This window comes from Sardina pilchardus, chromosome 3 (genome assembly GCF_963854185.1).
Source record: "Sardina pilchardus chromosome 3, fSarPil1.1, whole genome shotgun sequence".
Classification (NCBI taxonomy): domain Eukaryota; kingdom Metazoa; phylum Chordata; class Actinopteri; order Clupeiformes; family Clupeidae; genus Sardina; species Sardina pilchardus.
In genome coordinates this window covers 32,990,313-33,005,993 of record NC_084996.1, presented here as the reverse complement: position 1 = coordinate 33,005,993, position 15,681 = coordinate 32,990,313, and positions in this window count along the sequence as shown.

The window sequence follows — 15,681 nt, the reverse complement described above, 5'->3', positions numbered from 1 at the left end:
AAGTGAAATATTGTGCGTTGGACTCAACTTCAAGGATTCCAACAGTACCTAATTTTTCAATATTGGGCATACAGGTCAAAGGTTACATGCATTAACACATGCAAGACGTCAAAGCACATGCAGTAGATAGATGCAGTGCCCCCTAGGGTTAAAGGGTGCCAAATGCGTGTCCTCACAATGGAGTCCTGAGTCCCTGTTCTACTCAATAGTTAAGTTCCATAACTAAAACCTGTCAAATATTTTAGCACAATTCTATTATTTTCCTAGTCATTTTGCCTTGATCGTTTACACTCTCTAAAAGGCCTTATCTTGGAGGCCATGTTTGGACATCCATATCTTAAAGAGGAATAATGCAGGATTGGCGATTTCATCTCTGGTTTCGGTTTCGGTTTCGTTTTTCGTTTTCGCTCGTTTTATGCTTGCATATTTCTCTGCAGAGCTTCCCCGACAGCTTTAGCGTGTATATTTATACATATAGGCTATATCTAAATATATAAATTGCAAGCGTGGTTCTTCTTGTTCCTTTGGCGTCTCTGACTTCCAGATGTAAACAGCAGACGATCGTTTATCAGAAAGTTGCAAGGTTGTAATAGCGGAGAGGGACACTAGGGGCGGGAGGAAATGTGACTGTTTTCGATAAAACTGGTCAGTCAAGCAAAACAACGATTTCTAAGCGATTTTTCTGACTATGAAAAAGTTGCATAGGGTCTCTTTAAAAAGTGCTATTCCTAGCCTGACCAAACATTATAGAATGGAAGACAAACATATTCTCAGTAAGATTCAACTATTTGTACCACAATCTCATTGGTTTTATAGTCCTTAGTTTCAGAAAATAAAACCATGATATTGAGGGTCTCAAATCTCCTTTATTGGGACACACCTGTCATCAATCAGTATTTTTTCTTGAAATATAATCCTTTCTTACTTTTGTCCCAAAATGTGACAAATGACCATGACAATAATAAGGATAAAACAAGGCATGTTGGTATTTTTTCTATATTCTAGCACACACACACTGTCTCTATCTTAGCCCCATGTCTCCCCCTCATTCTCATAAAAAATCTTCCTGCCTCTATGGGAATTTAACATACTGTAGGGGTCAAATACTTGTGCCCCTGTATTTTAAGGAAGAACATTTATTTATTTACGATACATTCTTCAATCACAAAGAGAATTGGTGTCCTTAAAGGTTGGATTTTTACTCATTTTCTTAATTCAGGCATTAAGATCAATTCCTCTTTTAGTCAACTTTAGCATGGGCTCCAATATTCTCACTGTATCTTTATGTGTGTGCGTGTGTGCATGTGTGTGCATAGTGTACAGTCACTAAATGTACACATATGTTCATTATGTAATTGTATGGTCCCCCATGAACCAAATGACACTAAACTTGGCATAAATTCAGATGGTGTCATAATGATCCTATACTTCAAATTTCGTGCAGCAGCAGCTGTGAACAGTGGCTCCCAGAATCCTGCAATCTGATTGGCAATGAGAATCCTGCAAATTAATTGGCTGTTGGCATCCTGTAATCTGATTGGCTCCCACAATTCTGCAATCTGATTGGCAATGAGAATCCTGCAATTTGATTGTCTGTTGGTATCCTGCAATCTGATTGGCTCCCAGAATCCTCCAATCAGACTGGCTCCCAGAATCCTGCAATTTGATTGGCTCCCAGAATCCTGCAATCTGATTGGCTATGAGAATCCTGCTATTTGATAGGCTCCCAGAATCCTTCAATCTGATTGGCTGTGAGAAACCTCCAATTGGATTGGCATCCAGAATCCTGCAATTTGATTGGCAGTAACCATGCACTGTTGGAACCTTGCAATCTGATTGGCTGTTGAAATCCTGCTATCTGATTGACTCCCGGAATCCTACAATCTGATTGGCAGTAACCATGCTTAACCAGTTTGAATTATGACATGACCGATGACTCAGTTGATGCGTGTTATATTTCAATCTATGGAACCGCCATGAGTTCTTAGTTAAGAATAAAAAGTGGGACATTCTTTCTAGATTGCTTGGGGGATACTTGGCTGTGATTGGCATGACGTGATTGGCAGGATTCAAGATGCACTGTACCAAAGGTCTAACAGCTGACACACATTTAAATGCACTTGTCTATAAGTCTACACATCAGTTTCAACGGTGCGATTATCTTGCATACATCCGGAATCACAATTCCGTTATGATGACGCATTTGACACACTTCCTGGACCTCATGGTCGTCTCTCAGATCTCAGAAAGATCCTTCGTTGAGTGGACACAGTCACTGCATATTGGTCACGTGTGGAAATGATTAGGGGGGAAAGATGTAAAAACTGCTTTATTTTTCAAATAAAATCTGTTTACTGAACATACATCTCATGATATAATTGACCTATGGCGTCCTGCCCCCTTCACTCACTCGCACAAACAGTCCACATTCGGTGACAGGCGCTATGGCAGCTGTCACATAGGAGAAATTTCACAGGAGGCAACTAGAAAAGCACTCAGAGAGCGCAGACCTCCGCCTGTATTGTTCTTCCTAAGTTGTCATACATTTGAACCTAAACTATTCAGATCGCCACCACGTGGCCATACCATGCCATTACACCACTAAGCGAAACACATAAACGGCTCCGGAATCCCGACGGTGTTACAGATCACTCCCATTTCTGAAACTTTTGTTCGAAATCCATCCATTATTTTTTTTAGCTATCTTGCTAACAAACACACAGACAGACAGACAAACAAACAGACACACGCCGGTCCTTCGGTAATTACAGAAAAGTTAATGAAGCTATGCACCAAAAGTTAATGTTTTAATGTTAGCCCTTTGAACAACAGCTAACAAACATGTACGATTGGGAAATTTGAAATTAGTCTAGGCCATATATACTTTTTACAGATTTTTTTCAGATATTTTTTTTTTTTAAAGATTTATTTTTGGGCTTTTTATGCCTTTATTTGGACAGGACAGTAGAGAGAATGACAGGAAGTGAGTGGGAGAGAGAGTCGGGGTGGGATCTGGAAAGGACCACGGGGCGGGAATCGAACCCGGGTCGCCAGCGTACGGTGCAGGTGCCCCAGCCAGTTGCGCCACTGCCGGGGCCTTTTTTCGGATATTTCACACAAATATTTACATATATTGGACATCTTAAAGGGATAGTTCGGGTTTTAAGACACGAAGTTATATGGGTTCCCTGTCAGCAACGTTGTGCATCAGCACTGACTTACCCCCCGACAGCGTCCTGTGAGCCGAGATCCAGCCGGTTTTTGATCGTTTTTGATGCCGGACTATTTTCTTCAGCAGGTTTCTGGGGTCACGAAAGTAAAGTGTTTTTCTTCTCAAAACCATATGCGTTCAACAGAGTGATATATTTGCACCACAAAAACGTTGTCCAGCTGTCAGTAGCGCGCAGTGATAGGAATCGCGAAAAATAAGTAAGTGATAACGAGGTTTGAATTTTTCCTGGACAACATTTTTGTGGTGCAAATATATCACTCTTTTGAACGCATATGGTTTTGAGAAGAAAAACACTTTACTTTCGTGACCCCAGAAACTTGCCGGACTACTTTCTTCACCATCAAAAACCGGCTGGATCTCGGCTCACAGGACGCTGTTGCGGGGTAAGTCAGTGCTGATGCACAACGTTGCTGACGGGGAACCCATATAACTTTGTGTCTTAAAACCCGAACTATCCCTTTAAGCAAACTATGTATGTGCTTGCATAGGTTACGTTTTTTCATGATAGCGATAATGCCAGCATTAATCACTTTGGGTTTAAAGGGATATTCCGCCATTTTTGGAAATAAGCTAATTTTCCACCTTCCCTCAAGCAAAACAATCGATATTTACCTTGTTCCCGTTCATCCAGTCATTCTGTGAGTCTGGCGATACAACTTTTAGCTTCAGCCTAGCATAGATCATTGAATCGGATTAGACCGTTAGCTTCTCGCCTGCTAGCATTATGCTTACAAGTGACTAAGATTTCTGGTAATTTTCCCATTTAAAACTTGTCTCTCCTCAAGTTACTGTAGAAAGTGCAATAAGACCAACTGAAAATGAAACCTGCCGTTTTTCTAGGCTGATTTGACTTGGAACTACACTCTCATCTGGCGTAATAATCAAGGCAACTTGCAAACTACTGGCACTACTACTGCTTGTTGTCTGGGGACTATTTTCAGATGCTGCGTACGATATCACTGCGCCTATGGTACGTTTCCTGAGTTACGGCCCCATAACTATAGCTACCAGTGCGCATCGGAGGTCTTTCACATCATGTTTTAAGAATGTTTCCCGAAACGAAGCCCGTCTCAATAATGCAGCATGGAGCACTTCCTCACCTTGAGTGTCTGAAAGCTGCTGTAGGCTACTCTCGCAGTCCATATCTTACATATACTGCCTTCTTTAATTTTTTTCGAAAAAGTTAAGAGGATAGCCTATTGTGGATGAATACAGTATAGTCTACAACCTAAATAAGTTTTGGCCTAGTCTTACGGCTGTCGATTTTTAAATGTAGGCTACATCACTTGCAAAATCGGACGTGGCACATAGCCTAATTATCTGGTTACCTGGATTAATATAGCAAGTCCATACACTTTGTTCATCCTATATTGTATGCTTTTAAAATGAAATGTGTAACAATTTGCCTCTTATTATAATCAAGAGTAGGCCTACACACTGTCACGACGCGCATAAGGTTACGGGCGGATATGCAACCGCATTGAAGGCCTCGGTTGACTTAAGATAAACGGGCAAATGCCTGTTTACAAACTACGTCAAACATGCAATAATCTAACAAATGAAAAAAACACAATGAATTATGAATACACACTGTATTGTGTCACAAATTAAGCAATGAGTTCGTGGCCACCTAGCTCGCAACTTAGGCGAGCAACTTAACCTACGCGCTGAGGTGAAGGCCCGACACTTATTAACACAAAGCTTCGTAAAGCACAAACAAACACCCCCCCCCCCAAAGTTCAGTGTCCATAAGTTCAAACAATAAGCCTAAGAATCCGACAGTCCAAAACGACAATGTGATCTCCCAGACACGAAAAACAATGTTTATCTCACAGTTTGTTGAGTAGGCTAGTCGTTCCAACACTGATGTGCAACACAATCTCAGCTTTCGCGTTCGTTAGCTGTAGGCTATGCCAATGTGAAAAATCCCCAAGGAAAGGGTCACGGCAATGCAGCATACAGGAATCTTCAAACCACGTACTGTAACTTTGGGCATTGGGGGAGTCAGTTTAGGTTGTCCTAGACGCTTTCAGGGAAGAAACGTGTTATGAACAGATGTTCTTCCCATAAATAGGTTATCAAAGAAAAAGACTAAAATAGGCTACATATTTATCAAATTTACACATTTACAAAGCGGCATCTTACAGAGGGCCATTAAAACTTCAGCAATAGATTTTGTATCTCTTGTGTGACTTATAATTCGCCCCCCTTTATTTATTACAGTGCATGCAAATGCACTGTTCTGTTCTTCCTGGGCATCTTCTTATTACAGTGCATGAAAATGCACTGTACTGTTCTTCCTTTTCTTCTTATTACAGTGCATGAAAATGCACTGTACTGTTCTTCCTAGGCTTCTTATTACAGTGTATGAAAATGCACTGTACTGTTCTTCCTAGTCTTCTACTTCAACTTCTTATTCTTCTTCTTCTAACGCACACAATTCAGCTTGAACCGTTTAACGTAGAAACTTCATTCAAACTGTGTTACGTAGATCTTACTTAGGACATTGGAGGGATGTATTTTTCAACTTTGAAACTTTTATACTTTTTAAACTATTAGTTAAAAACTATTACAATTTCCCCTATAGACTTAACATTGCTCATTATGACATCATGGCAGCAATTAGACTCAGCTGCCAGCTGGCCAGCCACCTGGGCACCAACTGTCATTTTCTCAGGCTTTAAGCATACAATCTCTCTGAAGACTACATATCCTGTTAAACTGTTCCCTCTGTCCACAACTGTTTCAAAATAAGTCCTCACTGCAATAATACACTATAAAATCATTTAACCATAACTACTCAACTATTTAACTGTTTAACCATTCCCACTGTCAGTTATCATCAACTATGCCTCCAGTCAACTACATGAAACCTCCATGTACCTAGCAACCAACATAGCAACCATTAAAATTAAGCGTTTATGACCGTTTCCATAGCAACCAACATGATTATACTGCAGTAACTTCTTGTTTCCTGATAGTGGCCACCATGGATACCCTAGCAACAAATGTTTCAAAATAAAAGTCCTCACTAGCAAGTTAGCTAGTTAGCATGGTTAGCATTGTTAACATTTTTAGCATAACTGCAAAAAATCATCAACTAAGTCAGCTAATCAACCTGGTTAGCATTGTTAGCAAATTTAGCATTGTTAGCATAGTTAGCATTTTTAGCATTACTGCTACAAATCAAAGGTTAAGTTAGCTAATCAACCTGGTTAGCATTGTTAGTAAAGTTAGCATTGCTAGCATAGTTAGCATTTTTAGCATAACTGCTAGAAATCATTAGCTAAGTTAGCTAATCAACATTTTAACATGAATAGAAATCATTAGTTAAGTTAGAACTGGAATGTTTCAGCTTTAAACTATCTACCTTCACACTATCAACTCTCTGTAAACTATGCAACCACCATGTTTACCCTAGCTACACCTTAGTAACCATATCTACATTATCTATCTATTTTTACATTTTCATGCACTGGTAATTCCTTGGAACTGCATTTCTAGTTCCTCTTCTTCTTCTAACGCTCGCAATTCAGCTTCAACCGTTTAACGTAGAAACTTCATTCAAACGTTGTTGCGTAGGTCTTGCTTATGCCATGTGTGCTTTGTATTTTTCAACTTTGTAACTTTTATACTTTTTAAACTATAAATTAAAAAACGATTTCCCCATAGATTTAACATTGAGCTATTTCCCCATAGACTTAACATTACTCATTATGACATCACGGCAGCAATTAGAATCTTACGCCAGGTGGCCAGTCCAGGTGCAGCAGCTCTCTCTCTCTCTCAGGCTTTAATATACACTGGCTCTCTTGAGACTACATTTTCTGTTCCCCTGTATCAACTGTATCAACTTCCTAATTCCATCCAACTTTCTATCCATTCATCTTCTTCAAACCATTCACTCATCCACCTATTCTAAACAGTCTGCCTATCAACATCAATTAGACGATCTACATTCAACTTTTAAACAATCTACTCTGTCTGGCTTTAAGCACACTCTGGCTCTCTTAAGACTAGCCAGTTAAATTGATTACACCTGTATCTGTATCCACTACTCTCAGTAGAGAGCTGTGTCTCTCCACTCTACAAGAATATAAGGCACATTCCATCCAACTTTCTATCCATTCATCTTCTTCAGACCATTCACTCATCCACCCATTAAACTGTCTATCAACATCTATTAAACAATCTGCCTATCAACATCCATTAAACTCTCTGTCTATCAACATTAATTAGACTATCTACGTTCAACTTTTAAATTATTTACTCTGTCTCAGGCTTTAAGCATATACACTCTGGCTGTCTTAAGACTAGCCAGTTAAATTGATTACACCTGTATCAACTACTCTCAGAGAGCTGTATCAGTGTCTCTCTTAACAAGAATATAAGGCACATTCCATCCAACCTTCTATCCATTCATCTTCTTCAGACCATTCACTCATCCACCATTAAACTGTCAATCAATATCTATTAAACAATCTGCCTATCAACACCCATTAAACATTCTGTCTATCAACATTAATTAGACTATCTACATACAACTTTTAAAGTATTTACTGTGGGTCCCTCTCAAGCAGCGTTTATATGTCCTCCCTCGCTCCTCGATCCTCAATGATCTACATAAAGAAAGATAGAAGAAGGGCTAGACTATCCCATTGTTGCCGCTCCATCATTCTTTATGTAGATCAGTGAGGAGCGAGAGAGGACGCGTAAACGCTATATGAGAGGCACCTTCTGTCTCAGGCTTTAAGCATACAATCTCATTAAGACTACAGATCCTGTTAACTGTTTCCTCTGTCCACAACTGTTTCAAAATAAAAGTCCTCACTGCAATAATACACTATTAAATCATTTAACCATTGAAACTACTCAACTATTTAACTGTTCAACCATTCCAACTGTCAGTTATCATCAACTATGCCTCCAGTCAACTACATGAAACCTCCATGTACCTAGCAACCAACATAGCAACCATTAAAATTAAGCGTTTATGACCGTTTCCATAGCAACCAACATGATTATACTGCAGTAACTTCTTGTTTCCTGATAGTGGCCACCATGGATACCCTAGCAACAAATGTTTCAAAATAAAAGTCCTCACTAGCAAGTTAGCTAGTTAGCATGGTTAGCATTGTTAACATTTTTAGCATAACTGCAAAAAATCATCAACTAAGTCAGCTAATCAACCTGGTTAGCATTGTTAGCAAATTTAGCATTGTTAGCATAGTTAGCATTTTTAGCATTACTGCTACAAATCAAAGGTTAAGTTAGCTAATCAACCTGGTTAGCATTGTTAGTAAAGTTAGCATTGCTAGCATAGTTAGCATTTTTAGCATAACTGCTAGAAATCATTAGCTAAGTTAGCTAATCAACATTTTAACATGAATAGAAATCATTAGTTAAGTTAGAACTGGAATGTTTCAGCTTTAAACTATCTACCTTCACACTATCAACTCTCTGTAAACTATGCAACCACCATGTTTACCCTAGCTACACCTTAGTAACCATATCTACATTATCTATCTATTTTTGCATTTTCATGCACTGGTAATTCCTTGGAACTGCATTTCTAGTTCCTCTTCTTCTTCTAACGCTCGCAATTCAGCTTCAACCGTTTAACGTAGAAACTTCATTCAAACGTTGTTGCGTAGGTCTTGCTTATGCCATGTGTGCTTTGTATTTTTCAACTTTGTAACTTTTATACTTTTTAAACTATAAATTAAAAAACGATTTCCCCATAGATTTAACATTGAGCTATTTCCCCATAGACTTAACATTACTCATTATGACATCACGGCAGCAATTAGAATCTTACGCCAGGTGGCCAGTCCAGGTGCAGCAGCTCTCTCTCTCTCTCAGGCTTTAATATACACTGGCTCTCTTGAGACTACATTTTCTGTTCCCCTGTATCAACTGTATCAACTTCCTAATTCCATCCAACTTTCTATCCATTCATCTTCTTCAAACCATTCACTCATCCACCTATTCTAAACAGTCTGCCTATCAACATCAATTAGACGATCTACATTCAACTTTTAAACAATCTACTCTGTCTGGCTTTAAGCACACTCTGGCTCTCTTAAGACTAGCCAGTTAAATTGATTACACCTGTATCTGTATCCACTACTCTCAGTAGAGAGCTGTGTCTCTCCACTCTACAAGAATATAAGGCACATTCCATCCAACTTTCTATCCATTCATCTTCTTCAGACCATTCACTCATCCACCCATTAAACTGTCTATCAACATCTATTAAACAATCTGCCTATCAACATCCATTAAACTCTCTGTCTATCAACATTAATTAGACTATCTACGTTCAACTTTTAAATTATTTACTCTGTCTCAGGCTTTAAGCATATACACTCTGGCTGTCTTAAGACTAGCCAGTTAAATTGATTACACCTGTATCAACTACTCTCAGAGAGCTGTATCAGTGTCTCTCTTAACAAGAATATAAGGCACATTCCATCCAACCTTCTATCCATTCATCTTCTTCAGACCATTCACTCATCCACCATTAAACTGTCAATCAATATCTATTAAACAATCTGCCTATCAACACCCATTAAACATTCTGTCTATCAACATTAATTAGACTATCTACATACAACTTTTAAAGTATTTACTGTGGGTCCCTCTCAAGCAGCGTTTATATGTCCTCCCTCGCTCCTCGATCCTCAATGATCTACATAAAGAAAGATAGAAGAAGGGCTAGACTATCCCATTGTTGCCGCTCCATCATTCTTTATGTAGATCAGTGAGGAGCGAGAGAGGACGCGTAAACGCTATATGAGAGGCACCTTCTGTCTCAGGCTTTAAGCATACAATCTCATTAAGACTACAGATCCTGTTAACTGTTTCCTCTGTCCACAACTGTTTCAAAATAAAAGTCCTCACTGCAATAATACACTATTAAATCATTTAACCATTGAAACTACTCAACTATTTAACTGTTCAACCATTCCAACTGTCAGTTATCATCAACTATGCCTCCAGTCAACTACATGAAACCTCCATGTACCTAGCAACCAACATAGCAACCATTAAAATTAAGCGTTTATGACCGTTTCCATAGCAACCAACATGATTATACTGCAGTAACTTCTTGTTTCCTGATAGTGGCCACCATGGATACCCTAGCAACAAATGTTTCAAAATAAAAGTCCTCACTAGCAAGTTATCTAGTTAGCATGGTTAGCTTTGTTAGCATAGCTAGCAATTTTAGCATAACTGCAAAAAATCATCAACTAAGTTAGCTAATCAACCTGGGGCCCGTTGCACAAAAGCTGAATTAAGACATCCGGGATAAGTTACTGAGCCGCGATCACTGAATCCTAAACAAGAGCATACCGGCTGAATTGGTTGCACAAAGACCAATCCAGGATGAGCAGACACGGATTCATCAAGCCAGGTGTAAGTTATTCGTTGTATGTGCGCGTTCTCGTTTCTCCCCCAAATAACTCAAACAAAGTGAACAACCGCTTTTGATATAGACTAACAACGAGGTAAAGTTTTACTTTTTTGGATGGGGGATCATGATTATTTCTGTTACATAGCGGGAGTAGGTGTGGCAGATCAACTGAATGCAAATTTACGTATGCACCCACGTGTGAGAGCTTCCTTGTCTCGGCACGCAACGTCATTAAGGAAGCGCTTTGCCACCGCAAAGATGCACAAAGTATCTTAATTTGTCTTAAAAGCCGAATTAGTTGAAAACACCTTCGAAAAATGTCCCCTCCACTTCCAATCAACTATTAGCCTACAGCAGCCTATTCATCAAACATCTGTCAAAAAAGAAACAACGAGTAGGCTATGTTATTAATTATAAGGCCACCATAATTTAAATGACATCCATATGGTATTAGGCAGACATTCTGCTGTGTTTTGCGAGTAAATGCATGTAGCAAATAATATATAAATGGAATCTACAGCTCTTTAAAAAAAATCACGTGGAGGTCTCATTTGAATGACAGCTAGCTGAACCAATCAGATAATGTAATTACCATTAGAATCAACTTATCTTGGATGTTAGCCTGGTCAGGAGCAGGCTAGCTCCACAGAATAAATCGCCATGGTAACTTATACCATAACATATCCTGCTGCCCCCTATCCCGCTTTTGTGCAACTGGATCACGGATAAATTGAGCCAGGATAACCAAAATATCCCGGGTTAATCCCTTATCCTAGTTTTGTGCAATAGGCCCCTGGTTAGCATTGTTAATAAAATCTAGCATTGTTAGCATAGTTAGCATTTTTAGCATTACTGCTAAAAATCATCGGTTAAGTTAGCTAATCAACCTGGTTAGCATTGTTAGTAAAGTTAGCATTGCTAACATAATTAGCATTTTTAGCACAACTGCTAGAAATCATTAGCTAAGTTAGCTAATCAACATTTTGACATGAATAAAAATCATTAGTTAAGTTAGAACTGGAATGTTTCAGCTTTAAACTGTCTACCTTCACACTATCAACTCTCTGTAAACGATGCAACCACCATGTTTACCCTAGCTACACATTAGTAACCATATCTACATTATCTATCTTTTTTTGCATTTTCATGCACTGGTAATTCCTTGGAATTGCATTTCTAGTTATTACAGTGCATGAAAATGCACTGTACTGTTCTTCCTAGGCTTCTTCTTATAGTTCTTCTTCTTCTAACGCAGTCAATTCAGCTTCAACCGTTTAACGTATAAACTCCATTCAAACTTTGTCACGTAGGTCTTACTTACACGATGTGGGCTTTGTATTTTTAAACTTTGTAACTTTTATACTTTTTAAACTATTAGTTAGAAACTATTCAAATTTCCCCCATAGACTTAACATTGAGCTGATGACATCACAGTCAGGTCGTTAAGCAATTAGAATCTTATGCCAGGTGGCCAGCCCCACCTGCAGCAGCTCTCTCTCTCTCAGGCTTTAAGCATACAATCTCTCTGTGAAGACTACATTATCCTCTGTCCACAACTGTTTCGAAATAAAAGTCCTCACTGTAATAATACACTATTAAATCATTTAACCATTGAAACTACTCAACTATTTAACTGTTCAACCATTCCAACTGTCAGTTATCATCAACTATGCCTCCAGTCAACTACACAAAACCTCCATGTACCTAGCAACCAACATAGCAACCATTAAAATTAAGTGTTTATGACCGTTTCCATAGCAACCAACATGATTATACTGCAGCAACTTCTTTATTCCTGATAGTGGCCACCATGGATACCCTATCAACAAATGTTTCAAAATAAAAGTCCTCACTAGCTAGTTAGCATAGTTAGCATAGCTGCTAGAAATGATAAGTTAAGTTAGCTAATCAACCTGGTTAGCATTGTTAGCATATTAACATTGTTAGCATTTGTAGCATAACTGCTAAAAATGATTGGCTAAGTTAGCTGATCAACCTGGTTAGCATTGTTAGCATAATTAACATTGTTAGCATAGTTAGCATTTTTAGCATTACTGCTAGAAATCATCAACTAAGTAGCAACATAGTTAGCATTTTTACATTAACTGTTAGAAATCATTAGTTAAGTAAACCAATCAACCTGGTTATCATTGTTAGCATAGTTAACATTTTAGAATACCTGTGAGAAATCATTAGTTAAGTTAGAACAGGAATGTCAAAATGTCTACCTTAACACTATCAACTCTCTTTAAACTATGCAACCACCATGTTTACCCTAGCTACACCTTAGTAACCATATCTACATTATCTATCTATACAATTTTTTTGCATTTTCATGCACTGGTAATTCCCTGAAATTGCATTTCTAGTTATTATTATTCTCCTAACCAGGTCCTATTCAGCTTCAACCGTTTAACGTAGAAACTTGGTTCAAACTTTGTTACGTAGGTCTTGAAAATAAGACTAAGTCTATGTATATTTCAGTTCTGTAAACTTGATACTTTTTGAAATATTAGCAAAATATTTTTCCCCGTTGACTTTTCATAGACCTCTGAAGCTGCCCTGTTGGCCATATAAGGAGATCCGGGAGTTAATTGAAGCCAACTGCCCATATATGGCAAGCTTTTTTGTAGGCGAACTTCAGAGGTCTATCGCACTGCACTGCTGATTAAGCTGATTTGCACCTGTGTCAAGAGCCAGCTGCTCAAGGCCCTATCAAGTTTAATTGACAGCCAGTTAAATTGAACCTGCATTATCAGCTCTCTCTGTCTACCCATTCACTCATACACACACACACACACACACCTGACTGCAGCACTTCATATATACCACACTTCTCCATGCACTCCACAACATTCTCACCTTAACCTAACTCTCCCATTTCACTGCATCATAGAAAGCCATGCTCCTTAAATCCACTTACATCCACTCACACACACACACGCACGCACGCACGCACACTCACACGCACTCACACTCAGAGGTGGAAAAGTCAAGCTTCAGAGAGTAAAAGTCCAATCACGTATTGGTTCTATCTGTGCACTTAAACACAGGTGATCTCACCAATTAGCTGCTCTGCCTGGCTGAAGAGTTACTACTGAGAATCAGCTGGTTGGTTGGACTTTTCCACCTCTGCCCCTAAGCCACATACATACAACACACTGCCCCCCCCCCTTCCCTCACCTTCCTCTGTCCACAACTGTTTGTAAATTTAAGTTTTTTTCACATTTTATCTTATGTCTTGCTTTTGCATGCACTGGTAATTTATTAGAAATTACGTTTTCTAGTTAATATAAAAAATCTCGACTTTTTTTTCTCAAAACGTTTTACTTTATTTCTCGAAAATTTCGACTTTTTACACTTTCGACTTTTTTTCTCGGAAATGTTGCCTTTTTTTCAGAGATTTAGAATATATTAGGCTACTTCGTGGCCCTATTGCTCTTCCGTACCTAGGTTGTAGGCTAATGGAAGGCATCCCGATACTTTTGTCTACTTTTTCTTTTTGTATAGGCCTATGTTTTTATATTTTTATTTATTTTCCACTATTTGTGTTTACCAATTTACCACAATGGCTATATTACACGTTCATAATTATACTAGTTATGGTTGCAATGTATCAACCCTCAATAGCATTAAATAGAATAACACACGAACACGAGAAAAACTAAATAAATTAGACATATAGGCCTATAAAAAGAAAACGCCTAGGCCTAAATAAACGTATGTTTATGAATTTGTAGGCTACTTAAAAAGCAGGAACTGATTTCACCTGGCATGCACATTATTGACTCCATAAGGCCTTGCTGTAGGCTACGGGCCTTTAAAGGTAATAATTTTGACGGTGAAATAGGCATATGAATTTGCTATCATTGCGCTATGCTGCGCGGCATTGGCTTCAAGTGATATCAGAAAAACAGACCACTTCCTGTAGGCGTAGCCTACATCGAAGTAGTCCCAAAGACATTTATCTTAAGTGATAGAGAGGCTGTGCGGGTCTGTCAAACACCAAAAGTGCCATAAACACGAGTTCATGTTTTAAGCTATTAGTCCGTGAGCCAGGGCCTCAAATTATGGAAACCGTTACCGAAAAGGTGGCAAAGGCTACCATACCTTTTCTGAAAGCCTGGAATCTCAGCTTTTCAATGATGTATGATGGCCATCTGACAAGAGTAGCTGTTTTGAGTTATGACACATAATGTAAACTAAGGTTAAAGAAATAATGTGTATAAATCAAGCAGAACACTGGAATATTTTATTTTGTTATGTTTGGTATCATTTTAAAGGGGAGAGTCTGAGCTTTCATTTAAATCCTTTTGTGAACATTTTGGATAAGTACAGCCAACCCTGGAGCTCTTCAAACCTTTAATCACACACATTTCCCTACCATTTCCCTGCCATTTTTTGTCTTTTAATCCTGTGGCACCTGGGAGCATCAGAGAAACAAAATCCAAACACTGAAATACTGGCATGACCCTAAGGATTCAGGAAATGTATCATTTACCCATGTTATCGGATTTGGAGGGGGTGATTTACAGTCTTGTATCAGAGATGGCGTTTTTTCAAAGACATAAACAGTGTACTATTACCCTTGGCTAATTTGTTGATAAGTCGAGTTGAAAGTCTGAGGTAAATATATTTTAGATAATAATTATTGATACAGATCATTTTGAAAAAGTTGTTATTCAGCATTCTCAGCATTTTTAGATAGTTAAAAAGGTCCTTAATACATATCCACCACATATCATTTATATCAGGTCCCCACTTTCTTTGAATTTACATTAAAAAATGAGTGCCTTGTTCTCAGGCAAGAAAATACACGTATACACAGGCTGCGATACTGTAAGTGCATTGGCAGGCCATGGTAAAGTGTCAGCCCTAAAACTTTTTCAGAAGAATGAAAACTTCTGTGAGACCTTTCAGAAGGTTGAGGCAGACTGGGCAATGACACCTGAGTTGTATGCAGCCTTAAAGGAGTTCACATGTCAAATGTACAGCCCCAAGTCCAGAATCACCAACATCAATGAAATGAAGT